Source organism: Bos javanicus, chromosome 24 (assembly GCF_032452875.1).
Source record: "Bos javanicus breed banteng chromosome 24, ARS-OSU_banteng_1.0, whole genome shotgun sequence".
NCBI classification, from domain to species: domain Eukaryota; kingdom Metazoa; phylum Chordata; class Mammalia; order Artiodactyla; family Bovidae; genus Bos; species Bos javanicus.
This window is the reverse complement of record NC_083891.1, coordinates 20,642,411-20,669,087: the sequence shown is the minus strand read 5'-3', so window position 1 is coordinate 20,669,087 and position 26,677 is coordinate 20,642,411. Positions and strand designations below refer to the sequence as shown.

The window sequence follows — 26,677 nt, the reverse complement described above, 5'->3', positions numbered from 1 at the left end:
TTCTTTTTTAAAAAAGAATCAGCTTAATGTATCATGTTTCATGGGAATTTCATGAAAGATGAAATGTGGTTCTTGAATCAATTATTCATTCTCATGTAGGCAAAACACAGCATAGAGGTTTCTAGGCATTATCAGGCTTGGAAATAAAGGAAATATGTAATTTTATGGTTTTGTTTCTAAATTCCATCTGGATTACAAAATCCCTCTGATATCAGTTGAAGTCCTAATATGAATGGTGCTTGGAACCAAGCATGGCTGATCTTTTTGTAAATTACAGTTGAGATAGCAGGGACTTTCTAGATTTCCTAAGAAGCACAGCTCGTTCTCAGCCTGCCTGGACAAGCAGATGCTTCATGGAAGCTGCATCCGGGCACCTCGGCACTGAGGGTGGGAACAATGGGTGATGCTCCTTGGTGTCTGTGGATGGCTCCTGGGAGCGGGATCCCACCTGAGACTTTCTTGACTGTTCCCCCAGGGACTTGTGCCCAGTCAGAATTGAGCAAGCTGGTTGCTGTTGGACTCTTTACTCCAGGAGGCAGAACCATATTTTCATTTGGCTCATCTGGTCTCAATTAGCTTTTCTGATGAGTCGTGCAGTGAGAGACAAGTATAATTTCTCATAAAAGGGATTTCTCTAGAAGATGTAGCAGGTACCCTGTGAGTATTCCTCTCATCTGCCAAACCTTGAGAGACGGTCGGGGTGCAGCCTGTCTTGTAACTTGGTGGACGCCTTGAACAACAGCTGGTGCTTCTTTGCCCATAGTTTTTGGAGGCTTGATGGCCGTAGGACAACTGCAGGAGGTCATGCTTTGGGGCTGCTTCTCCCCATGCTGCCAACAGCAAGGGTGGTGAGCACACAAGAGCTTCCTGCGCCTGCCGTCTCTGTCAGCCTCCAGGTCTCCTGTCATCTGAGGGTGTCCCTGAAAGTCACCCTTATGAGCCTGTGGGCCAGCCACAGGGCCCGTTCCCTTGCTTGGTTGATGGCTGCAAAAGTGAAAAGGTAGATATTTATGTTGCCAGGGGGCTAATGTGGCGTCCACTCTGGCTCTCTGTGGGGAGGTACCTGAGGCTGAGCTGCGTGCAAGTGTCTGAGTCTGCCATGTACCTGACCTCTTCCTTCTCCTCCTCAGCTTAAGCAGGGTGTCTCTTTCCTCTTTGTGACACCTTTCCCTTTCCCGTGATGCCTTCTTTGGGTCCTCCCTAAAGCCCCTCAGGATGCTCTCCCACCATACAGAATACTCATAACCATTTATCCTCTTGTCCTTTTCCCCGACTAGGCGAAGTCCTCCTTGTGGACCAGACATTCTTTTTTTGAACATTTTATTTTGTATCGGGGTGTAAATGGACTAACAATGTTGTGATAGTTTGAGGTGAACAGTGAAGGGACTCAGGCATACATATACATGTATCCATTCTCCCTTAAACCCTGCTCCTATCCATGCTGCCTCATAACAGAGCTCCATGTGCTATACAATAAGTCCTTGTTGGTTATCCATTTTAAATATAGCAGTGTGTACATGGCCTTCCCAAACTCCCTCACTGCCCCTTCCCCTCCAGCAAACATAAGATCATTTTCTAAGACTGTGTGTCTGCACCCTCTGTGTCCCTCTCTGAGCAAGCAGCTCAAAAAGGGCAAGGTACTTGCTTGTGTGTGTCTGTGTGTGCGTGCTCAGTCATGTCCAACTTTTTTGTGACCCCATGGACAGAGAAGCCTGGCAGGCTCCTCTGTTCATGGGATTTCCCAGGCAAGAATACTGGAATGGATTGCCATTTCCTCTTCCAGGGGATCTTCCCGACCTAGGGATCGAACCCACATGTCTTGCATCTCCTGCATTGCAGGTGGGTTCTTTACCAGTGAGCCACCTGGGAAGGTACTTGCTAGGCTTTTCAATAAAGGAGTCAACCAGTGACTGCTGTCCAGGGGGTCTCAGGGGGAGAACAAATCCGTGCAATGAAGGTAAGACGGAGAAGTCTTAGAATCAAAAGCTGGAAAAACAGAAAGAATCAAAAGACATGAATGTGATTATAGCCAAAGTTATGTCCATGCACACCTGGGCAGTTAGGTGGAACCTCGACATTCTTGACTTGTCCCATGGAGGCTGCCATGTTAGATGATGGGAACCTGAGAGAACGAGCCCTGTCCCGGGCATCCGGAATGCTTTGCTGAGAAGGGAGTGTTCTCTGTTTCTGATCAGAGCCCTGTGTTTCTCAAGAATGAAGTCTGCCTTTCCACTGTGCGCTCCTCTTTTCCCTGTGCAGAGGGCACAGCGGAGAGGAGTACAGGGCAGTTGCAAAGCAGTGCAGGCTCAGTTCGTGTAGAGCCTGTGTTACACAGGCACTCAAGTCGTGTCGGACTCTGGGTTGACGGTATGGACCGTAGCCCGCCAGGCCCCCTCTGTCCATGGGATTTTCCAGGCAAGAATACTGGAGTGGGTTGCCATTTCCTCCTCCATCGTGGAGCCTGGGGCGCCTGCAAAACTCAGCCAAAGGCCGCTGGCTTTCTTTTTTAGCAGGACTTCTCAGGGTATTGAAAGAGAACGTGGTTGATTTGTTGCACTCGGCCTGGAAGGTTTTGGGTGCTGAACAAGTTGACTTCATTGCATAGCTTCTTCTCTTTTGGAAACCTGAGCTTGTGCACATCACCTCGCCTGTTTCCAGCCCAGTTTCTGTGCCAGTGCGTGTGCGGCATCATGTTCACCCTGCTTCTTGCACCCTCACGACGATGCTCATGGGTTGGTTCTGCACGTCACAGGTAGCTCCTCTTAACCTCCAGGGAGGATCTGACCTTCAGCAAATATCACCATCATTTGCTCTAAAGAGGGTGTCTGGAGACAGATTTCTTAGTTGCAGTTTTGTAAATAGACGTGGCCATGGGCAATACTCAGGCCAACTCTGGCTGTTGCTTCTGAATATCTTGTTGCTCGAAAGTTCCTGTGTGTGTTCTGGAAACGCGGCAGCATTCAAGGACAGGGGGGTTTAAATGCAAATTCCTTATCAGACGGATAGAATTTGACATGCAATTTTGTCTGTTCTTTTTCTGTTTAGCTGGATGCTCCTATTATACAGTGAGGCAGTGGCCATATCTTTTTCCAATATTTTCATGGCTAAGATTTGGGAGTGGTTTACTTCAGCTGCTTTATATTTCTAGGGGGAGAGAGCCTTCACTGAGTAAATACTTTCAATCCATCTTAAGTTCTGATCTGTTTCTTTTTAGTACAAGAAACTAAAGAGATATAGGATTTTGGAAAATATGTTCATGTCACATGTATAAAAGAGGCAATAAGGCTGAGGCAGTCTAAAGCCTGAAAAGCTATGTAATTTGGAATGGAAGCCTATTGTCCAGCATTGGAAGTCAGGCATCTGTAAAGGTTCCTGGCAGGGCTCTGTAGCAGCAGGCACTGTGAGGTCTAGGCTGGATTCTGGGAGCATTGCCTTTGACCTCGAGAACCTCTGCTTCTTGAGAGACACCAGCTTCCCTGGGTGGGAGGTTTGGTCCCATGGTGTTGAGTGGCCTGCTGTGTCTGCACTTTTACAAAACCAGCAAAGGCAGGAAGGGAGAGGGTATGGCCAGTGGGGGAGAGGACAGATGGCTTGGGATCAGGAAGATGGAATATATTTAATATAAAAGAATATGCACTCATCTATTAATTACTTCTCTTATCAGTCTTAAATATAATTAAGATTATTTTGAAATATATTAAGCAGATAAAGGCATAAGGGGTAATAAAAATGAACTTGTGTGCATCCATCACTCAGTTTAAGAAATGTCACCAGTCTGTGATGCAGCCTTTCCTGGCCACTGCATAAAATAGCACCACCTCCAACTTGCTCTTTCTTGCTTCATGCTTCTCTGCAGGGCACCGCACAGTCTGTCCTACAGCCTGTATTACTGGGAGGAGCTTTCTTTTCTCTGTCGCCCCTCCACAAGAGCGGGGGCTTCATCCATTTGGTCAATCAAGTGTCCCCCATGCCTAGACCAGCTTCAGCACAGAGTCTCATGCTGTGAGTGCTTGAAAGACGAGTAAACACATGATGTGAGACTCTTAACAAGCTGTGAACCTGCTCCTCGCCTGTCTGTTTCACTGCTGGGTCGTGGTCTGTTGTTGGAGTATATGGCCACTATATATCAGCTTCTCAGTTGGTCCACAGTTAGGCGGTGCCCCATTTTCTGGAATTGTAATCAATGCTGAGAGAGATTGAAGGCCAAAGGAAAAGGAGGCGACAGAGGATGAGATGGTTGGATGGCATCACTGACTCAATGGACAAGGATCTGAACAAACTCTGCAAAATAGTGAGGACAGGGAAGCTCGGAGTGCTGCAGTCCATGGGGTCGCAAAGAGTCGGACCCGACTTAGCGAGTGAACAACAACAATCAGTGCTACCCCACACATTCTCCTAGTGTTTCCTTGTGTGTAGGTGTGAGTTCCTCCAGGGTGTACACGAAGGCGTGGGAGTGCTGGGCCGAGGGGGCGTTCACGTTAATCTATAACGTGCAACGTGTTTTCATACAGCTGTGTGAACCGCTGTGAAGGAACCCAGGCATCTGACATCCATGCTGTTGCTGCTCGGGTTTGTCGTGAGTTTCGTCCTCCCTGAGGCCCCAGTGGGGAGAGACCATGTGGCTGCAGTGGCTGCCGAGCCTGGTTCTGGAGTCTTGGGGCTGGGAGGGACTTTTTCTTGGCTCCTTTCCCCTGTCCCCTGGGGCCTTGCCCCTGTCACGATGCTGCCGGGTTCAGTGTTCCAACCAGGGGCCGGTCTGCTTGGACGAGGGGTGTTAGAAGCTGCTGGGTCAGCCCTTCTCGTCGCACCATAGAGGAATGTGGTCTGAAAGGTAGAGGTGACTTGGCCATGGCCTTGCTTCCCTGGTAGCTCAGCTGGTAAAGAATCCACCTGCAATGCAGGAGACCCTGGTTCAATTCCTTGGTCAGGAAGATCTGCTGGAGAAGGGATAGTCTATCCACTCCAGTTTTATTGGGCTTCTCTGCTGGCTCAGTTGGTAAAGAATCCGTCTGCAATGCAGGAGACCTGGGTTCGATTCCTGGGTTGGGAAGATCCCCTGGAGGAGGGAAAGGCTTCACACTCCAGTATTCCGGCCTGGAGAATTCCATGGACTGTGTAGTCCGTGGGGTCGCAAAGAGTCGGACACAACTGAGTGACTTTTACACTTCACACACTTCACACTTGGAGCTGCAGGTGATACAGACCGAGGTGCTTTCCAAAACGCTCACGATAGCTCCGATGAGGACGGGCACAAGCAGCCTCTGTGTGCCTCCCTTGCACCTTCCACATCTGTGCCCCGGCCTCTGATAAGCATGTGGCCCGGTGCACACAGCCGCCCCGTGGCGATGCTTTTCTCGTTGGTGACCTTGCTGTGACAGTCTGTCCCTTTGCTTTTCCTTTCAGCCAGGACTCTTGTTTCAGGGCTCACAGCCACTCTGGTTGTTGGGACCCTTCCCCCTTGCTGTGTTCTCAGCAGCTAGCCCCCGCTCCTTCTTGGTCTCTGGAAAGCACTTGTGTCATTGGGAGGGGCAGGGTGTCTCCAGGACACCTCCGGTTACATGAACTCCTTGGTTTAAAAGGAACCTCTTTGATATTTAAGAATTGGGCCTTCAAAAGCCAATATATGGCTCAATGGAACAGAATGGAGAGCCTAGACATAAACCCACACACCTATGTGTTATTGAGTTGTATGAGCTGCTTGTATATTTTGGATATTAACCCCTTGTCAGTCACATCATTTGTAAATATTTTCTCCCATTCAGTAGGTTGCATTTTCATTTTGTTGATGATTTCCTCTGCTGTACAAAAGCTTTCAAGTTTGATTTTGTCTCATTTGTTTATTTTTGCTCTTATTTCCATTGGTCTAGGAGACCAGTGTCGATTAACCTATGACAAAGGAGGCAAGGCTATATGATGGAGGAAAGACAGTCTTTTCACTAAATGTTGTGGGTAAAATTGGACAGACTACATGTAAATGAATAAAATTAGAATGTCCTCTAACATCACATACACAAACTCAAAATGGATTAAAAACCTAAATATAAGACCATATACTGTAAAACTTGTAGAGGAAAAAATAGGCAGAATACTTTTAAGCATAAATTGCAGAAATAATTTTTTATTCATATCCTAGACCAATGGAAGTAAAAGCGAGAGTAAATAAGTGGGATGACGTAATTGAACTTGAAAGCTTTTGTACAGCAAAGGAAATCATCAACAAAGTGAAAATGCAATCCACTGAATGGGAGAAAATATTTGAAATGATATGACTGACAAGGGGTTAAAATCCAAATACACAGTCAGCTCATACAACTCAGTAACAAAAAACAGCTCAATCAAAAAATGTGCAGAAGACCTAGACATTTCTTCAGAGAAGACATCCAGAAGGCCAGTAGGCACATGAAAAGATGCTCAAGATCACTAAGTATGAGAGAAATGTACATCAGAACCACAGTAAGGCATCACCTCGCTCTGATTGGAATGACCACCATCAAGAAGCCTGTAAGTAATAAGTGCTGAAGAGGGTGTGGAGGAAAGAGAAGCCTTGCACACTATTGGCGGGAATGTAAACTGGTGCAGCTACTATGAAAAACAGTATGGAATTTCCTTAAAAAAAAAAAACAAAACTAGAAAATGGAACTACAGTATGATCCAGGAATTCCACTCCTGGGTATGTATCCAGACAAAACAATTAACTCTATTTCGAAAAGATACATGCACACCATGTTCAAATAGCAGCACTATTTACAATAGCCAAGACATGGAAACAGCCCAGGTGCCCATCAACAGATGATTGGCTTAAGAAGATATAACATGCAGAAGAATATTACTCAGCCATAAAAAGAGTGAAATAGTGCCATTTGCAGCTACATGGAAAGACCTAGAGATGATTAGACTGAGTGAAGTAAGTCAGACAGACAGAGATAAATACTATCTGTTATCATTTATATGTAGAATCTAAGAAATGATACAAATGAATCTATAGTCAAAATAGAAACAGACTCACAAACATAGAAAGCAAGCTTATGGTTACCAAAGGAGGGGGAGAGAGGGTAGGGCTCAGTTTTGGAGTATGGGCTTAACAGATAAAAATTACTACATGTAAAATAGATTTATAAAAACAGGATTCACTGTATACTACAGGGAACTATAGTCACTGGAAAATATTATGAAAATATATATTCTATAACTGAGAAGAAAAATCCAAAACCAAAACAAACAAACAAAACCTGTGCCTTGAATGTCCTGCTGATGCAGCAAAAGCTCGAGAAACAGGTTGTATCTAATGTGAGTCAGGAAAATGTCTCCGAAACGGGACTCTCAGGGTTGGCTCTTCATCCAGCTCCTCTCCTACCGTCAGTTGTCCATCCGTTCAGTCACATGTCTCAAGCCAGAGTTGTGGCCCCAGCCTGGCCCCTCTGGGTTCTCCTGTGTGTGCCCCCGAGTCCCTTGCCCTGCCTGGTACCTCTGCTCTCCCTTTCTCCCTTCCTCAGGCCTTGCACTTCTCTGATGTAGGACTGTCTATGCCTGTCTCCCTCTGCGCTCACACCAACCCTTGACCTTGTCCTCTGCCTGCTTCTATCCTCCAGCTCTGGAGAAATCTCCCTACCATGTGGCTTTTATGACATCAGTGAAGGAAAACCCCGAGTTCCTCCCATGCCCAGACTATGCCCCTAAACGTGCACTCTCTATACCTAGAACTTGGGCATAGCTGTCTGGAGCTGCCCAGGAGCCCTGGGTATTTAATCTCATACCCACGTGCTCCCAGTGCCAGAGGAATAGGGAAAGGTTGTTGCGACCCCATGGACTGCAGCCTGCCAGGCTTCCCTGTCCTTCACTCTCTCCCGGAGTTTGCCCAAACTCATGTCCATTGAATCAGTGATGCCATCCATCCATCTCATCGTCAGTCATTCCCTTCTCCTCCTGCCCCCAATCTTGCCCAGAATCACAGTCTTTGAATACAAGAGACAAGAAGGATAGCTGTGTTTTAAGTTCAAGCATGGGGTACAATTGTGTTGCTAGTTGTAGAGAAGATGAAAGATGCTGGTCTGTTGCCTCATGCCAGTCAGGCTGCCATGGGTCCAAGACTGATGCATTATCGTCAGCCGGGGGCAGTTCTCTGTAACAGGAGGCAGACCAAGTTCCATAGTGGGGTGCAGGGGTAAGGATGGTGCAGAAAAATGTCAAACCTAAGGGAACTATGTGATGTGGGGCTTCTAGGTCGGGTGGCACTGTAGTGATCGAGACCATTCACAGACATTTGTCCAGAGCCTGCAGAGCACTGGGCCTAGAGATAAAGAAATGAGATGAAGCCTCTGTACCCCCACAACCCTCCCACTCTCTGCTCTCTGGCAGGAGAGGCAGGGATGTCAGAAATTGGCCACCTCATCCCCATGGGTCAGGCCTGAAACCACAGAATATCCCTCCAGTGTCGTGGGCCCCGGTGGCAACCCTGCCACCTGGGGGTGAGGAGGGGGAGCAGGGAAGAGGGGTAACTGAGAGAGTCTGGACGGGCATGCCTGGCATGGGGGAAGGAAGGCACAAGTGACGGCATGATGCCTGCCTAAAGCTTCTGGCAGCCTCCAGCTCCTGGTGGGGCAGAGTAGGAGTGAGGAGCACTGAGGTCGGGATGCAGCAGGCCCCGGGGTGTGCCGGGTGTTGGGTGTTCTGTAGAAGGTACAGCAGGGGGCAGGGCACTCAGCAGGGGTGAGGGGGCCCTGTCAAGGTTTGTTCTGGAGGTGGCCTTGGGACTGGAGAACAGGAGAGAGTGTGGGGGTTGAAAGAGGTGGGGTGGTCCTGACTGCAGCCCTGGGATGAGGTCCTGCCAGCTGCTTCCCCTGGAGGAGGTAGAAGTATGGTGTTTGAGGGAGAGGATGCATCAGGTGACCACAGGTTCCCACCGCAGTCAAACGCAACATGGCTGAGCGAGGCGGGAAGGGCCGCAGGGGGAGCCGTTTGAGGGTGTGTTGGAGCCAGAGCTACTGGTGGATGTGTAGGTGGAAATGTCAGCCGGTGGGTGCCTGGATCTAAAACTCAAGTGGGAGGCTGAAACAAGCCCTTCAGGTTTGGGCAGCACCCAAGTTACCCTGGGGCAAAGGGCGGAGAGGCATGGGCCTTGAGGGCAGCTCCAGGCCTGCCAGCCGGGGCTTTCGGCCTTTGTGTCCTGAGGGTTGATGGGGTTGTGGGGTCACTAGTTAAGCAGGAGGCCGGCTGGAATCATCATGGGGCCTGAGGGTGAGCAGGCTCGGGGAGTGCAATGCTCTAGAGTAGAGCAGCAGCTTGGGGCCTCCAGCAGGCAGGGGGCACGGGGAGGGGAGAAAGCACGGACCACGAGGGAGCACACTGTACTGGTCAGAGAGGTGGGAGGAAGCCCTGGGGATCGAGCGGTCCCAGCAACCTGGGACCCCGCACTCTGAGCACTCCACGTCACAGGCGAGGTGGAAATCTGGCGCTTCATCAGTGGAAACCACGAGAACTTCGCCAGACCTTAGGAGGGTGGGTCACTCACAGAAGCAGTATAGCTAGCTTTTAGCACCAGGAACTCAGAATTCTCAAAGGCTTAGTTTCTTCCTCTGTAAGTGGGCTACGATGCGCGCCTCCTATAGGTTCCTGTAGGGTTGAGCGAATGCACGGGGGATGCACTTGGATTCTCCCAGCATGCAGTGAGAGCTGCAGAGATGCTCGGTCTACTCCTGGCCCTTCGGCCAGGGCTGGAGGCTGGGCTGGGTCCTACAGGCCAGACTGCCTCCTGGAGATGGGGCCCGGCCTGTGCAGAGCCCGCACAGTGCGCTATCTTCTGAGTAGGCTGTTAGCTGTGCTCTGTGTGGGTGACACGACCTGAGTTCAGGGATGCAAGCTGCTGGTCCAAGCCCGATGGCTCCTGAAAAGGTCCGAGGGCCTTGGTGGCGGTCTCATGCTATGCTTTGCATGGTGAAGAAGAGGGGCTGAGTGATTGGCGGGCTGAGTGATCAGTGGGTAGTTCTTATCACTTCATAGTGGCCATGAGGTCACCTAGAAGATGGCTTAACATCTTAGTTACTGAGGAAACCATAGCACAACCTGGCCTGCCCTCCAGGCTTGCAGGCAAATTGTAAGGTAAGAAAACCTGACAGCCAAGTGCCCCTGAGGGTATATGTGTGTGTGTGCATGCGTGCATGTGTGTATGTGTGTAGAGGACAAGAGTTGGGAAGGGGAAAACTCAGTAATGTAATCTGATGTCTAAATGTATATTTCTGAGAAATACTATTTTCCCCTTAGCATGAAGAATCCGAGACTGTCAGCATTACAGGGGCACCTGGGCTGATTTTGCATCCATGGCTAGTGGGCTTGCTAGTTCCAGTGAAAAGTGGGCCTCATCCCATTTTGGACATTTCCCACTAATAAAAGTAATTTTTTTCTGAAGTCTGCACCATTGTAACATCCTCCTCTTGGCCTGGGATGTTGGACACACAGCGGCTCTGATCTGCATCACAGTGACAGCCCTTCAGATGTCCGGTGACAAGAGTCACATTTCCTGCCTCCTCTGCTCCAGGGCTCAGGAGATGATAGATCGGCAGCTAAGTCAGGGCATGGTCTTCCTGCCTGGCCTGGGTGGTGGTTGTTCAGTCGCTTAGTTGTGTCTGACTCTTTGTGACCCCCTGGACTGCAGCACGCCAGGCTTCCCTGTCCATCACCAACTCCTGGAGTCTACTCAAACTCATGTCCCTTGAGTCGGTGATGCCATCCAACATCTCATCCTCTGTCATCCCTTTCTCCCGCCTTCAATCTTTCCCAGCATCAGGGTCTATTCAAAGGAGTCAGCTCTTCACATCAGGTGGCCAAAGTTGGAGCTTCAGCTTCAGCATCAGTCCTTCTAATGAATATTCAGGACTGATTTCCTTTAGGATGGACTGCTTGGATCTCCTTCAGTCCAAGGGACTCTCAAGAGTCTTCTCCAACACCACAGCTCAAAAGCATCAATTCTTCATCATTCGGCCTTCTTTGTAGTCCATTTCTCACATCCATACATGACTACTGGAAAAACCATAGCTTTGACTGGACAGACCTTTGTCAGCGAAGTAATGGCCCTGGTTAACGCTGTGCTGTTTCTCCGTGGTGAGGAGGGGGGCGGCCGCTCATGGCCAGCTGTGCTGGGGAGAGTGGATGCAGGCCTCCCATGGGCGAAGTGGAGGAAGGACGTTTCAGCCACTGGGCTTGGGAGGGGCCGTTCCCCACCCCGGGTGACTCTCTGAGGTGGAATTTGATTAGTGTGGCTCGTAAGTCCAGCATCTGCTTATCTAATCAGTTGCCCTGGGTTGTTATTGTGGATCAATACCTTTGAAAGATGTCGGGCCGCTGAGTCTGGCCTCCTCATTTCCTCTTTCCCCTGTTTTGCAAAGCTGTGCTGAGCTGAGTGGCTCCCGAGACCCCCTTCCCTACCCTCTCCCAGCTCACACAAAAGAGGGCTTGTTTTCCTGGTGCTAACTTGCAAACCCTGGGTCTAGTTTTTTACTTGACTATATAAACGTACTGTCCTTAGAAAGCCACTCAAAACACTCAGGACCATCTGTGAAAATTGACCTCTGCTGTGGGGTGAAACGGGGCACAGAGACCCTACTGGGCCACTTTGATGTCTTTATCATGTTTTTCTTCTTGTGTTTCTTGTCCCATTTGTTCCTTCAAACTCCCCACCCCTCTGCTACCCTAGGAAACTCACTTTTTCAGATTAAAAAAAAAAATCAGTGTCATAAACAAACTTAGCATGTCCAGAACAGTGTTACCTGTGAGCAAATATGCAGGACTCAATAGATTGGTCAGTGGCTTAAAGTGAAAGTGCAGTTTTTACTCTCCAAGAGAAAAATTACATGTCCTCACCTGACAGCTTCATCCAGATTAGAAGAGTCAGGTGGTCCCTGGTGAGGGGTGGTCACCCAGCTTGCCCAGGGCGGGTAATCTACTCACCTGCTCCCTGCTGCCTGCCCCTCCCCACGTTTGCCTCTCTGCCCTAACCCCACCTGCCCCCACTTGCCCCTGTTCCTTCCTAGTTGCTTTGGGGAGAAATAAAGGGTTAATCTGAGGTCTGAATACTTGAAGATCTTGAACAATAAAAATCTGGGTCAGTGAGGGACACGTTTATCAGGAACCCCTTTAATCGGGTCCCATGTTACTTTCCTTTCCTTGCAAACAGGAAGAAGTCTGCGTTAGAGGAGAGTTTAAAACAGTTGTACCTGTCACATTTAAGTTATAACTACAGAGGCAAATTGGGTGCTACTAAGTTGTACTTTAATGAACAGGTCGTTATGTCGACACACGTTTAGTTTGGCTGGCAGCTGTAACAACATTTCAGGGATTCAGTTTTTGGCCATTTTATTTACATGATTAATTTATACCAAAGGTTACTTTTCTGTAAACGGCCAGAAAGTAAATATTTTAGGCATTTTGGACCAAGAGCAAAACTGAGGATAGTGAGTAGTTACTTCTGTGATAGGAGAGAAAGTGAATTTGCACAGACTTTTTATTGACTGAGTTCAAAATATAATAATGGTTGAGTACAATGTTTTTATAACTCAGATTTACTAATGATACAAATGGAATTTGGATGGGAAGGAATAACGTATCACTTAATTGAGGCTCGAAATTACTGTTGCTTATTGTCAAATTGATCCCCAGTGTTTATCTGTGAAAAACAATTCTTAGCTGTAGAAAAACAGGTGGTAAATGAGGTTTGGCCCGTGAACGGTGGTTTGCCAACCCCTGGTTTATACAAATGATTTGCTTAGAAAATTTGTCCTCCCCCAACAGATAGGACCAAGATAACTGTCTGTCTGGTCTTATAAAATACAGATTTCTGTAAGCACAACGGCCTCTGCCTGTTAGAGAACTTTGTGACACTTCGATTTCAAACAACGTGCTCTGGATGTTGGTGCAGTTTTACAAAGAAGTCTCAGTGACTTCCTGTCATTAACGAACATGCGTTCGAGGCAGTCCGTGTCCCATTGCGCTGGCCTAGGCTTTTTATGGTCGGCCGTGAGCAGGGGTCCCTCACTGAGCTCGTCCTACTACGGGTGCAGGGGTTTTCCCCATCCAGGCCACCTGCCAGAGAGGCTGCCCTGAGCACGGACTCCCTGCTGGAGCAGAGGGGGCCGGAGCAGCTTCCTGGTGAGGATCAAAGCAGGGAGGAGGAGGTGGAGACCCTGTTCCCACACTCCTGTCGGCTCTCACTGCAGGCTCCTCACACCAGGCCAGTCCCTACCCTGCCTCTGCTAGCAATCCTGGCCCCGATGCAAATGCCCAGGTGATATTCCCTTTACCCCTTAGTTCAATTAAAATACTGTTAGTTTTCAAACAGAAGCTTTTCTAGAAATACCAATTGAAAAAGGAAAGAAAAACAGAAGTGGAGAAAGATAAAGTCATTGGGTCAGAGCAGAGCTTGATCAAAACATTCTAACCTGAGTGAAATCTGACGTGGCCTTGGTTTCCCCTAAGTGGAGGGGCCCCTCCCCGCTTGCCCTGTCTTATTTTGGAGCCGAGGCATCTGCTTGCACTGCCTGCTGTATCTGATCAAGCCCCCAGGCTGCTGCTTGCCTGTGGGGTGGTCCCACTGGCCATCTATACTGCAGACACAACACTCGCCCCCGCATCACCACCTTTGCACTTCAGGGTGGGGGCTCCAGCCTGGGAGACTCCCCATCATTGACACTTGCTGTGCAGGAGGCCCCGAGTCCTCCTGCTTGTGTCGCCAAGTCATGCTGCTGCTGTGGGTTCCTCCGCTCCCCCACGTGGGTTCCTCCTGAACTTTCTCTGTGCTGTTCTCAGATGGGAACCTGGGGCCATCATCCGTTTCTGATGATAGGTGCTCCCCACCCCCACCCGGGGAATCAGTGGAGACCACGTGGGGAATCTGGACCATCACTCCTCCCTAGGGACAATGAGGTGCCGTTCCGCCTCCTTGCTGGGTGATGTCAGAGCAGGCCACGGGGACAGGCAGGAATTTTACTGCAGCTCAGTTGAAACAAGGGCAAGAAAGTTACCAGAGACAAAGAAGATATAGCATAGAGATGGAAAAATCAGTCTACCAAGAAGGCACAGTTGAAGTTTGTATGTACAAAAGAGTGGAGCTGTAATACATGTGAGGCCAAAACTGATAGAACTGAAGGGGAAAATAGACAAACACACGCTTACAGCTTGAGATTCTAATACCCGTCTCTCAACAATCGGCAGAACATAGTTAGAAAGGGCTGTAGAACACGTCAATAACTCCATCGAACATTTCCAGAACCGTCCAGCCAATGAGAACAAAATGCATAATCTTTTCAAAGGTTCATGGAATATACTGATAAAGTTAAAAAGACTGAGATCATATTCTCAAATCACAGTGGAATTAAACTAGAAACCAATGACAGATAACAGGAAAAATCTCCAAAGCCCAGGAAGCTAATAGTACCCTTCTAGATAATCCATGAATCGAAGGGGAAGTCTCAAGGGACATTTAAAAACATATATTGAATTGTATGAAAATGAAAAACAACGTATCAAAACTCGTGTAATATAGTAAAAGCACCACTGAGAAGGAAATTTATAGGGCTAGATATTTGCATTAGAAAATAAGAATAGTCTCAAATGAATAATCTCAGGTTCCACTTCCAGAAACTTGAGACAGAGCAAAATAAACAAACCCCAAATAAGCAGAAGGAAGAAAATAATCAAGGACAGGAACCAGTGAGATTGAAAAGAGAAAATAGAGAAAATCAATGAAACAAAACATTGTTTATTTGACAAGATCAATAAAATTGATAAATCTCCAGCAGGAAAGATAAAATAGATAAATTACTAATATCATAAATGAAAGAAAGGATGTCCTGACAGACTCTGCAGACATTAAGTGGATAATAAGTGAACGCTGCAGACGACTCTACACACACAAACTTGACACCTTCAGTTAAATGGGGCAATTGTCCTCCTTAGTAGGTGAAAGGTTAAACCAACTGATACGCCCTACCATGGAATACTGCTCAGCAATAAAAAGTAATGACTGCCGGCACACACAGCCTGGATAGATCTCCAGGGCATTATTCTGGTTATAGAAAGCCAGTCCCCAAGGTCACATACTGTCTTATATTCTGTTTATGTAACGTTCTTGAAACAGCGCTACTATTGATATGAGAAGCAGGGGTTGCCGGGGCTTGGAGACGGTGGTAGTGGGCTGGGGGGAGGTGAGTGTGGTTGTGAAGGCGTAGCACATGGAGGATCTTGGTAGTGACGGAGCAGCTCTTGTTCTTGACTGTAGTGGTGGTTACACAGATCTGCACATGTGACAAAATGATGTGGAGGCATCCATACACGTTACACCGGTGTGCACGTCTATCGCTGTGTAAGATGTAACCATTGGAGGAAACTGGTGAAGAGTGCCTGGGACCTCTCAGTACTACTTGTGCATTTTCCTGTGTATTTTTAAAAAAAGATTTAGGAGCCTTTCATTTAAGGTGGCTTTATTGATTTATTTTTGACTGTGCTGGGTCTTCACTGCTGCCAGGGTTTCCCTCTAGCTGGGGAGAGCAGGGGCTGCTCTCTAGCTGCAGTGCACAGCCTTCTGTTGCAGTGGCTTCTCTTACTGCAGAGCATGGGCTCTAGGGTGCTGGGCTTCAGTAACTGCGGCTCCCGGGCTCTAGAGCGCAGGCTCAGTAGTGCACCGGCTTAGCTGCTCTGCAGCATGTGGGATCTTCCTGGATCGGGGATTGAACCTGTGTCTCCCGCATTGGCAGCTGGATTCTTTACCACTGAGCCACCAGAGAAGCCCCTTTCCTGTGTATTTTTATTTCAAAATAAAAGTTGAAAGAGGATGAAGGCATCATCGGTCCTTTAGCTGCTATAAAACCAGTACGCTGTCCCCCGCAAAAAAATAACCACAGTTAGCATCATCTTTGCTAATGGATTTGTTGTCTGATGAAGGGACATCAGAGTCTTCATGCTGACCCTTCCAATTCGACCCAGCTCGAGTCCTTTGTGCGCTTTGGGTTGGGCTGGCTGGAATTCGGGGCATGAGGTAGTTGAAGGAACCTGGGAAAGATTTGCCACGGAGGGCGGGCAATACAGTAATTATTTGAATAGTTCAAATTTGCTGTGTGTAGGTCCTGAGGCCAAAACCGGGGCCAGAGCGAAATTGGGCCTCAGGATAAGGAAATCTGGCCACTGTCCAGGGAGGGAAACAGACTACAGCCTTCCTGTTGCCAAACCAGCTTGGAGTGGTGAGCGGAGGGAGACTTATGGATGTCCACCAGGGATGCCATCGAAGTGGGGACTGCAGTGGTAGAAATGGGGCCTACATGGCACCTTTTGGTCAAGTTGTGATTAAAGAAACGCTGTCGCTAGGTGAGTGGAACGAGGGGTGACAAAACCTTCAAATGGACCATGTATCAGTCTTCACTATTTTGAGAAAATTAAAATCAAAGCTTAATTTTCTGGGATTATTTTTGGTCCCATTAGAATACTGGGCTTCCCTGGTGGCTCAGATGGTAAAGAATCTACCTGCCATGCAACAGACCTGGGTCCACTCCCTGGATCAGGAAGATCCCCTGGAGAAGGAAATGTCAACCTTCTCCAGTATTCTTGCCTGGAGAATTCCATGGACAGAGGAGCCCAGTGGGCTACAGTTCATAGGGTCACAGAGAGTCAAAAACAGCTAACGCTTTCTATCTTCATCAATTATCAATCTTTGTTAATTTGAGAAAATTAAAATCAAAGTCTGATTTTCTGCGATTATTTTTGGTCCCATTAGACTACTAGTTCCAGAGTAGGAATGGCTCGGGCCTTGAGGTGGATTTGAGGGGGATGTGCTCATTAAAGTCACCAGAAGGGAAAACAAGAGCAGTGAGGAATCAGGACGTGAGCATTGCGGGGAGAGGCCTGGTTCTGATGCAGCGATGGGGGTGCAGGTCCACACCTCCCCTCGAAAGCCTCGGACTCAAACAAAGGGAGACCCTGCAGAATGTCCTCTGCTGCCTCTGGCTTCATGTAACCTACACTGAAGCACCAATCCCTCTCATCATGTTGTGCCAACAGGCATGCTCTCCTGATCAAAGCAGATTCCTCAGTGACACACACAACTGCGGGCGTGGGGTGGAGTTGCCGTGAAGTGCTAGGCAGCTTTTGTAGGGCCTTTAAGAAAGGAGGACATTCTGCATCTCGAGGATGTCCGATTGGGCCAGGTTCCAATTAAGGCAGAGATTGTTCGCTTAAATCGTTTGCTTATTTATACTTGTATACATGCATTATTGTTTCCATCAACCGTTCCTCTTCTTGGAATGGCTCTCAGAACTGTGGTGGCTAAAAGTATAGGTAGTTGATAGAAAAAGAGCCCTACAAATGAAGATCACTCATTGCCTTGAGGTCACCCGAGCTAGAACTTTCATAGACAGTCGGAAGGTGGGCTGGGGCAGAAGGGCCGCTCATGGTGCCAAATGTAACTTAGAGACGTTGGGGTTTTGCTGACTAAAGTTGATTGCATCTGGAGTAACATAATTGACAGTGCGGGTGTGTTCAGGCCTGTTCTTGTGTGACCAAATTCTCTTTACTGAGTGGTATTCCTGGTGGCTAAGATGGTAAAGAATCTGCCTGCAATGTGGGGCACCCGGGTTCAATCCCTGGGTCAGAAAGTTCCCCTGAAGAAGGAAATGGTGCCCACTCTCCAGGTATTTTTACCTGGAGAATTCCATGGACAGAGGAGCCTGGCGAGCTATAGTTCATGGGGTCACAAAGAGTTGGACACCACTGAGTGACTTTCACTCACTCACTCACTCAACCAGTGGTGTAGTGATTCCCTGGTGGCTAAGTGGTAAAGAACCCCCCTGCCAATGCAGGAGATGCAGGTTAAAAGAGAGGGCATTAATTTCTAAGTTACATTTGGCACCATGAGCACCCTTCGATCCAAGCCCACCTTCCGACTGTCTGTGAAAGCTCTAGCTCAGGTGACCTCAAATTCAGTAGGGTGCCTGCCAAGGCAATGAGTGACCTTCACTTGTAGGGTTCTTTTTCTGTCAACCCCCCTGCATATGGCTGATGCAGATTCGATCCCTGGGTCAGGAGAAGGAAATGGGAACCCCGTCCAGTATTCTTGCCTGGGAGACCTTGTGGACAGAGGAGCTTGGCGGGCTTGTGTCTGACTCTGGCATGCATGAACAACGGCTTTATGCAAGCGTGAGAGGGAGGGTGGGATGGAAGAGTGTAGAAAGAGGAGGGAGAGTTGTTCATATAAAGTGAGAACAGGAAGGGCTGGTTGGCTGGAAAACAGTTTCCAGGGGAAGAACTGGAGGTAGCCCATCCTAAGGCCAGCCCTGTGGTCACTCCATGTGGCATCTGTTTCCAGGCTCTGGTCGGTGGGACAGAAGACACTTAACCCCATTTCCCTTCACTCAGCCTCTATTTTCCATAACCTTCTTCTCCAGGCTGGCTTGTCCTCACCAACAGGGAGTATTTGGTTCTGTTCTGTTCCTTTTCCTATTTAATGTCATTTTTCAAGGGAGATTATGAGAAGAAATGTTGATATAAGTGTATTTTTTTTTTGCTTTCAATTTTAGCAGCCAGAAATCTAAAGCAAGGTGTAGATGTTTATGTATGGAATTCCAAATAAAGTGAGAAGTTAGTCAGGTAAATATAGAATGTAGCACTAGCCCCAGGACATTAGGATAACAGCAAAGTTGTTACATGGTTGAGGGTCTGAGTCCATAGTTCCTAAAATATCTGTAAAGTTTAACCTTTTTAAAGTTGACATTTAACCTAATGTGTCTCTTTGTCCAACAGAATTAGAATTGAACCTCAAATTGAACTGAGCTAAATCTCCAAGCCATCCCCTTTGAGAATTCTGAGAAATTAATGCCTTCTCTTTTAAGTACTTAGAGATCTTCAGATACCAATACTCTATGCTTTTAAAGTGCCTTTTGCTTGTGTACTAGCTTGAGGGGAAGGTAGAAGATACATGCCAGCATTTGAAGCTCCCAGGAAATACCCCTTGCCAATCCAGTCCTCTCCAGCCCCACATCAAAGCTGTTTAACAAATGGGAACTTGGATTCCAGTTTATAACACTGGAATTAAAAGGCTGACATACTGAGGACAGAGCTATTATAAGGCGGATGATTTTAATGTGTTTCCCCACAGCTCTTTGTAGAGCTAGTACCATCCTCGTGTTTTTATGATGACAGATGCCTTGTGAAATTAGATCAGAACTGGAGCTCAAAGAGGAAGCACAGCCCCTCATGATCTCCACAGTTACTGCATTTTTATCTCATGGATGACGAGGGGGATAGAGCTGGAGGTGCTTTTATCTGTTTTATAGGTTGCACTCTCCTTAATTTATTTTTATTCTTAAGGATTTGAAAATTAGCTTCAGTTTTTGGTAAATTCTAAGCAAAATAATGGGCAACCATTTAAACTAATGTTTTCTAAAACTAAAAACAAAGAAGTTAAAGGAAAGGCCTCTCAGCTGTGTTGTGTATTCTGTGTTCTTGGCTTTTGTGTTTATTCTTCCACCTGGTAAATATACATAATGTGCTCTGAATCTTCTTCCCAGAATCAACTTGCTGAAAAGACATTATGTTGGAAAAAATCCACTTTGTCTTAAAACACTTTTTCCCCCATTATCAAAAGTTTGATCTGTTTTTCTCCAAAAATTTTTTGGCATATTTAGAAAATAAAAATTTAAACTTGAGATTTGTGTGACTTCCTCTGTAAAATGGATGAATTTGTAACTTGTCAGAAATGGTTGATAAAGCTTCAAAGTTACTAGGGGCATCTGTATTGCCGAGGGACATGTTATTATATTTTGAAAACATTGAGTACATCTGAAAGCACAAAAAAGTGAAGAAAGGGGTTCGTTCCCTGCACTGGTGATTTTCATGCATGAACTTGGCAGGGCCACGGTGCCCAGATATGTGGTCAAATATCACTCTGGGTGTTTCTGTGAGGGATTTTAGGGTGAGATTCACATTTAAGTGAGTGGACGTTGATTAATGCCAACTGCCCTCCACTATGATTATGTGGCTGGGCCTTATCCGAGTAGTTGAAAACCTGGATAGAACGAAAGACCATCCTTCTACGAGCAGGAGGGAGCTGCAGTAGCAGGCTTTGGATTCGAACTGTTAACATCGGCTCATTTTGGATCTCCATGCTGCCAGCCCACCCTGCAGGTGTAGGATTTGCCAACTTCAGTGAGTCAGTCACTTAAAATAAGTCTCTGTATGTATGCGCACAGATGGGTGGTGCTAGTGGTAAAGAATCCACCTGCAATGCAGGAGACATAAGAGACAAGGGTTCGATCCCTGCGTTGGGAAGATTCCCTGGAGGGAGGCATGGCAACCCACTCCAGTATTCCTGCCTGGAGAATCCCATGGACAGTGGAGCCTGGCAGGCTACAGTCCATAGCGTCAAAAAGAGTCAGACACAACTGAAGGTGACTTAGCACGCACTAATGGATACATATATACATACATATTTTTGTGTGTGTGTATAAAATATATTGGGTTGGCCAAAATAGTCATTCAGATTTTCTATAACATCTTACAAAAAAACCTGAATTAACATTTTGGCCAACCTAATATATATGTGTGTGCATATACATGTATATATTTTATGTATATTTATCCTCCATTGGTTCTGTTTCTCAGGAGAATCCTGATGAAACTCTCCTCTTCTGGAGAAATCCAACAGCAGAGAAATCGGGGCATCACAAATTTAACTGCCTGGTATTTTCCTTGAGAGCCTGGTTGAACCAAGTGCCATCACACATGTACTTTTCCTGCCTGTGTCCAGAGAGGACAGCTCAGGGTACTTGGGGAAGAGCAGCCCATTGGGCCAAGAAGGAACTCTAATCTTTCTACCGTTGGTGAGCAAGAGAGAAGATTCTTTAAGTTTCTAGATGCTGAAAAGCTTTCAAAGCCAAGCTGGGCTGAGGTTCTGAAGGCCTCAGAGCCCTGCCGCCCGCCCGGAACTCTGGTGGAAGGGAAGGAGCAGGCCCAGTGTGTTGACGTTAGGGTGTGGTCCACATGAGTGCCTTGGGGAAAGGCACTAACGTGTCACACAGTGCTTATTCTCCCCAGAGTTTGTTCTCTGTCCACTTTAAGTGTTTGGTAATATTGCCAGCAGTTAGTGTTTCAAAAACCGTTCTGCTTCTTAAAATAAAAGTGTTTATGGATAAAGATCACACTTCTCATCTCTTTCAGTTATCTCTGTGATGGGGGCTGTTGCACTTTATGACTAAAACCCAGTTGCATTGTCCAGGACAGGGGGAGTGGTTTGAATATAGTTGTAGCTAAATCTTCATGCCAAATGTATAATTCTTTTTAAAGTCCTTTTATCGTCTTCTGGCACATAGTACATGTTCATGAAGTACGTCATGTGGATGAGAAATTCTCTGGTTGTTCCCTAGAGAGGTAGATCACATCTTGATTTCTGGAGTTTTGTCTTTGACTCTCAGAGCAGACTGGATACTACTCTTGAAGAAAAGCTCCTGACCAGACTCTCACCTAAGCAGAAGAGGTGGGCTATGGACTCAGTGCTGGAGGCTGGCACAGGATCCCTGACCAGCACCCCCCAACACACACACACACACACACACACACACACACACACACACACATGTTCTTCACAGCAGAGATGTACTCGGCCCACTCGGGAGTAATTCATGAGGAAGGTCATTCATCACGTGCCCATCACATGTTGACTTTCCTTTTTATTTCTCCTTGTTTGTTCCCTCATCTAATTGCACCCAGTCTGTGGGTAAATGCTTTATGAGCTGGGGCCAAAGCCCAGGCCTCCTCTCCGCCTGATGAATCAGGTTCTGTCTGGAGTCAGCTCTTACTGTGAGGTGCCAGGGCACCTGAGTCATTCAGAGGCTGCTGGCTGCTGACGCCGCGGTGCCCATCACGGTCACAGCCACCTGCTGCCCCAGAGCCTCTGGACGTGCAAAAGTTTTGGTGACCAGAGAAGCTGGCCAGAGACTGAAAAGAGCCGAGGAGAACCAACCAGGGTTGTGGGGCAGTAAATACATGTTGGAGGAAAACCTAAAAACCAGGTGAGTGTTGGTGGACGAGTCGGGGCTTGGCAGCCAAATGTTGCTCCCTGCTTTCCTGCTGAACCTCTTTCTTCAGTGGTTTTGCTTTGAACAGAGTGAGGGGTACTTTTCCAGCTCAAGCTCTAAACAGAGAACATATGCAGATGTGTTTATCTTTAAAAAACAAAAAGTAGCTGATCTTCAGAAGCTGATGGTTCTTAAAGCGTTGGGCAAATAACTTAAACTTTCTCAACCTGGTTTTCTCATCTCTAAAGTTAGGATGATAATATTATCTACCTGTGTTGTCATGCGAATTCAAGGAAGCGATGCTTGTAGCTTATTCTCACTGTTGGAGATACTAGGATGGTATTGTTGTTGGAAATGGAGGCTCTTACTTGAGGCTTTGGATTTTAATGTTGATCCATGTTCAGCCCCTTTTCACTCCTCTCTCCCTCGGCTTTGGTCAACAGAAACTCGTTCTGTGTCCAGCGAGCCAGGACCAGGGCATACAGTGGTGACCAAGGCAGATGTGGTCCTGCCTCGTGGAACTTTCCAGTCCAGTCAAGGCGGTAGACAGGAGTGTGTAAAGGGTATACGTACTAATGATGGAGTGAAGAGAGATAAAGTGGGACTTGGGGTGGAGGGGAGCAGGTGTGAGGTGGGCAGAGTCTGTTTTATGTAGGATGACATTTTCTGAATCCACAGCAACCAGCCCTGCTGCTGATACCATGTCAGCTCAGAGGTGTTTATCATGAAATGTTTTGAAGTTTGGGAAACAGTGTCTGTACCCCTGTGTATATGAGTATATCTGTGTGTGTTATGTAGGTATATGTGTGTGTCTTGTGTGTGTGTGTGTGGAGAAGGTGCCTTTTCCTTGGTGTGAACTGTGCTTTATCTTTATGAAGACATTGTTGAGAGAAGAGGAATTCTGCATGGTTTAGCAGAATTTATGTAGAAAGTAGAGGATTTGGAAGATGCTAGTGTTTGGTTCTCCTTCAAGCAGTGATTGAATGGAGCTACCAAATTGTTATTTCTTTGACATGTGAAATGGGTAAAAAATAATACATGACTCTTTTAAAAAAATCTGCTACTTTAGCACCAAAAAATGCTGTTTAAAACAAATTTTATGCTCCTACAAGTGTCAGAAAGGCAGGGTAGAGGTACCTTGTAAGATGTGTGTTAGTAGCTCAGTCGTGTCTGACTCTCTGCGACCCCATGGATTGTAACTTGCCAGGCTCCTCTGTTTATGGGATTCTCCAGGCAAGAATATTGGAGTGGGTTGCCATTCCCGTCTCCAGGGGATCTTCCCAACCCAGGGATCAAACCCAGGCCTCCCCCATTACAGGCGGATTCTTTACCAGCCGAGCCACAAGGGAAGCCCAAGAATACTGGAGTGGGTAGCCTATCTCTTCTCCAGGGGATCTTCCTGACCCAGGGATCGAACCTGGGTCTCCTGCATTGCAGGCAGATTCTTTACTGCTGAGCCACCAGGGAAGCCCACCTTGTTGAGTACCTCCTCACAAAGGGCTGTCTTGGGCCCCTATTTCCTGGAAGGACCCTTCATGTGTGCTGTAGGCTTGCCTTTTGGAATGTAACCAGTGTGAAATCGGTGTGTCTCACATCTGTGTGTGTGTGTGATGGCAGATTTTTCTTCCTGGAGAATAAATGCTGGGGCTGAGTGTCCTAGAAGCCCTTTTCTGTAGGTGCACAGGAAGAAGAAATCCCGCTCAGACTGCATTTCCTGAGGCTGTCCCTCCACCAGGCTTCCTTTTCCTGGGTTTCTGGTAATCTCCCGCTTTCAGTGTCACTACAAATAGGGTTTGCCTCCCTCCCCCAGGATGTACTTACCACTAAGGTTCTTCGTGGCAGTTTGGGTGCTTTTATTTCACATTGTGTATTCCTCAGCAGTGTTGTTTCTTTGCACCAGTTCCTGTCGCTTATGCTTCCAAAGTTTTGCTATTTCACTGAAAAAAAAAAAAAAACACAACTGACCTTGGGCAGCCTAAAAGCAGCTTTGACCTGGAGAAACAGACCTGGGCAGCCTTTAAGCAACTTTGTGTGTGGTGGCTGGCAACTTTCAGCCTTGGGGCATCAACAGGGAACGGTGATCCTAGGAGCCTTGCGATTTTTCAGATGTTGGTCTGTTGTTTTCTTCAGGGGCTGTGGCATTAATGAGCAACCCTGGGAAGTTCCCCGAGTTCCCTCTCCAGCAGCCGGAAGGGAGGAGGCAGTCTGGAATGGTCATCAAAGAGAGAGCAATTTCTTCTCTCGCAAGCTGTACTGTGTTTTTTTTTATTTGTTTTTTGCTTGTTTTTTTCATGGAAGATACTTTTAATGTTTAATTTTTAAAAATTGGGGTATAGTTGCTTTACAGTGTTGTACTGGTTTCTGCTGTACAACGAAGTATGTTGTTTTTAACTTGGGCTATAGGACCTCAAGGGTCTCCCCTGGTGGCTCAGAGGATAAAGCATCTGCCTGCAATGCAGGAGACCTGGGTTTGATCCCTGGGTTGGGAATATCCCCTGGGGAAGGAAATGGCAACCCACTCCAGTATTCTTGCCTGAATCCCATGGACAGAGGAACCTGGCAGGCTACAGTCCATGGGGTCGCAAAGAGTCGGACACGACTGAGCAACTTCACTTTCTTTAGGACCTCGAGTACATCTGCCGGGATGGGTGTATTAGCTTATTCATCTGCATCCCTGTCTCACACAGCGCATTCTGGTGTGATATTCATCAGTGCTATCGGGGCACCAGTTTACACGGCATGAAGAAGTTAGCAATGACCTTGGGTACTTACTGCTTGCCTTTGAATCTTAAATGCTGGTTCCCTCAAGCCTCTCCCTCTTCTTTCTTTCATGAGGAAATCAGTACAAAAACTCAAAACGAGAAATATGCTAGGACCATAAGGTCAGTGCTGCCCGGGATGGACAGACTCTTGGCTGAAGTGTGGACTTGAGAGCTGATTGTCCCTGCCCTGAGCCAGTCTCCTGGGGAGAGCTTAATCCCAAACCCCGGACCCTGCAGGTACACAGTGACACTGAGGAGAGAGGATCCCTGAGGGGCCAGCGGATACAGGAGAGTATGGGCGGGGAAGGCCAAAGCCCAGCAGCTCAGGGCTGTCCTTCCTGCAGGTGGAGTTCAAGGTCTGGTGCACTGTCTGGGGTGGGAGAACCCCGCCGCTCTTCAACGCCATTGTTTCAAAGCACAACAGCCAAGACTTAAAGGAGAACAACCAAAGGTAGAAAAGAGCACCTGCTGTTTATTCCTTACTTTGAGGAAGATTTGTCCCATGCTAAACCATCTGATTTTAAAATCCAGGACAAAGACCTTGAACATTTATCTCCATTGGTAAATAAGACAAAAAGAGAGAAAGAACACGGGGTGGTGAAAACCTGGACAAAGGCAGAGAGGGAAGGGACACGTGTGGGAGCTGGTATCACTTGCTCGTAGCTTTGTACGTTCCGTGACCTTTTTTCCTGTGTTGTGGGGCCAGTTCCTTCATGAAGTAGGTAGTTTTGAATTTAGGCTTTGGAGCAAATAAAAAAAGGATTAAAGCAGAGGAGTGAAATTTGGGTTTGATGAGTGTTTAAAACAAAAGGTTGTTCATTCACACTGCTGAAGTGACTGTATCTGTTTTGTACTTTTAGTTTTACAGAATGTTCTTTGTCTATTTCCTCAGGTGCAACTATTAGTATTTCAAAACTGCTCTTGAGGTCAGAGGGACATATAATAACCTATGTATGTGTACAGTGTACAGTTTGATGTGTTTTGACATAGGTGTACACAGGTGAAACCACAGCTACAATAAAGAGAGTGAAGGTTATCCATCACCCCAAAGTGTTTTCTTTGCCCCCTTATAGTGCTTCTCATCCCCAATCCCACCCAGCCTTTCCCAGGCAACCAGCGAGGTACTTTCTGTCACCATAGATTGCTTTGTATTTTCTCAGATAAGTTGAATCATATAGCTGCTGCTGCTGCTAAATCACTTCAGTCGTGTCCAACTCTGTGCGACCCCATAGACGGCAGCCCACCAGGCTCCTCCATCCCTGGGATTCCCCAGGCAAGAACACTGGAGTGGGTTGCCATTTCCTTCTCCAGTGCATGAAAGTGGAAAGTGAAAGTGAAGTCGCTCAGTCGTTTCCGACTCTTAGCGACCCCAGGGACTGCAGCCTACCAGGCTCCTCCGTCATTGGTGCACCATAATTATTTTGAAATTCACCCATGTTGTATGATATTGATACTCATTCCTGTTTATTGCCAAGTAGCATTCCATTGTATGGACATACCACATCTGTTTATGCATTCACATGTTCATGGACATTTGGGTGTTTGCAGTTTTAGACGTTTGTGTTCCAGTTTTAACAGCTTCAGAATAAAACTATTATGAACATTTCTGTACAAATGTTTTTGTAGACATAGCTTTAATTTCTCTGTGAAAGTGAAAGTGTTAGTTGCTTAGTTGTGTCCAACTTTTTGTGATTCCATGGCCTGTAGCCCACCAGGCTCTTCTGTCCATGAAATCCTCCAGGCAGGCAAGAATACTGAAGTGGGTTGCCATGCCCTTCTGCAGGGGATCTTCCCGACCTAGGGATCAAACCCAGGTCTCTTGCATTGTGGGCAAATTCTTTACTGTTTGAGCTACCCGGGTAAGTGGCT

General features: G+C 47.1%; 1 protein-coding gene across 10 annotated transcripts in view; it reads left to right on the top strand.

Moving 5' to 3' along the window:
- The window catches only part of FHOD3 (formin homology 2 domain containing 3), a 521,499-nt gene that overhangs the window by 253,213 nt on the left and 241,609 nt on the right, over window positions 1–26,677 (top strand). Inside the window, exon 1 of one of the 10 annotated variants that reach the window (XM_061400419.1) lies at window positions 21,788–22,040. The exons of the other annotated variants lie outside the window; for them this stretch is intronic. The gene's annotated coding sequence lies outside the window, so the exon portion shown is untranslated. Of the gene's footprint in view, window positions 1–21,787; window positions 22,041–26,677 lie in introns of those variants that run through there. 10 annotated transcript variants of the gene reach the window in all.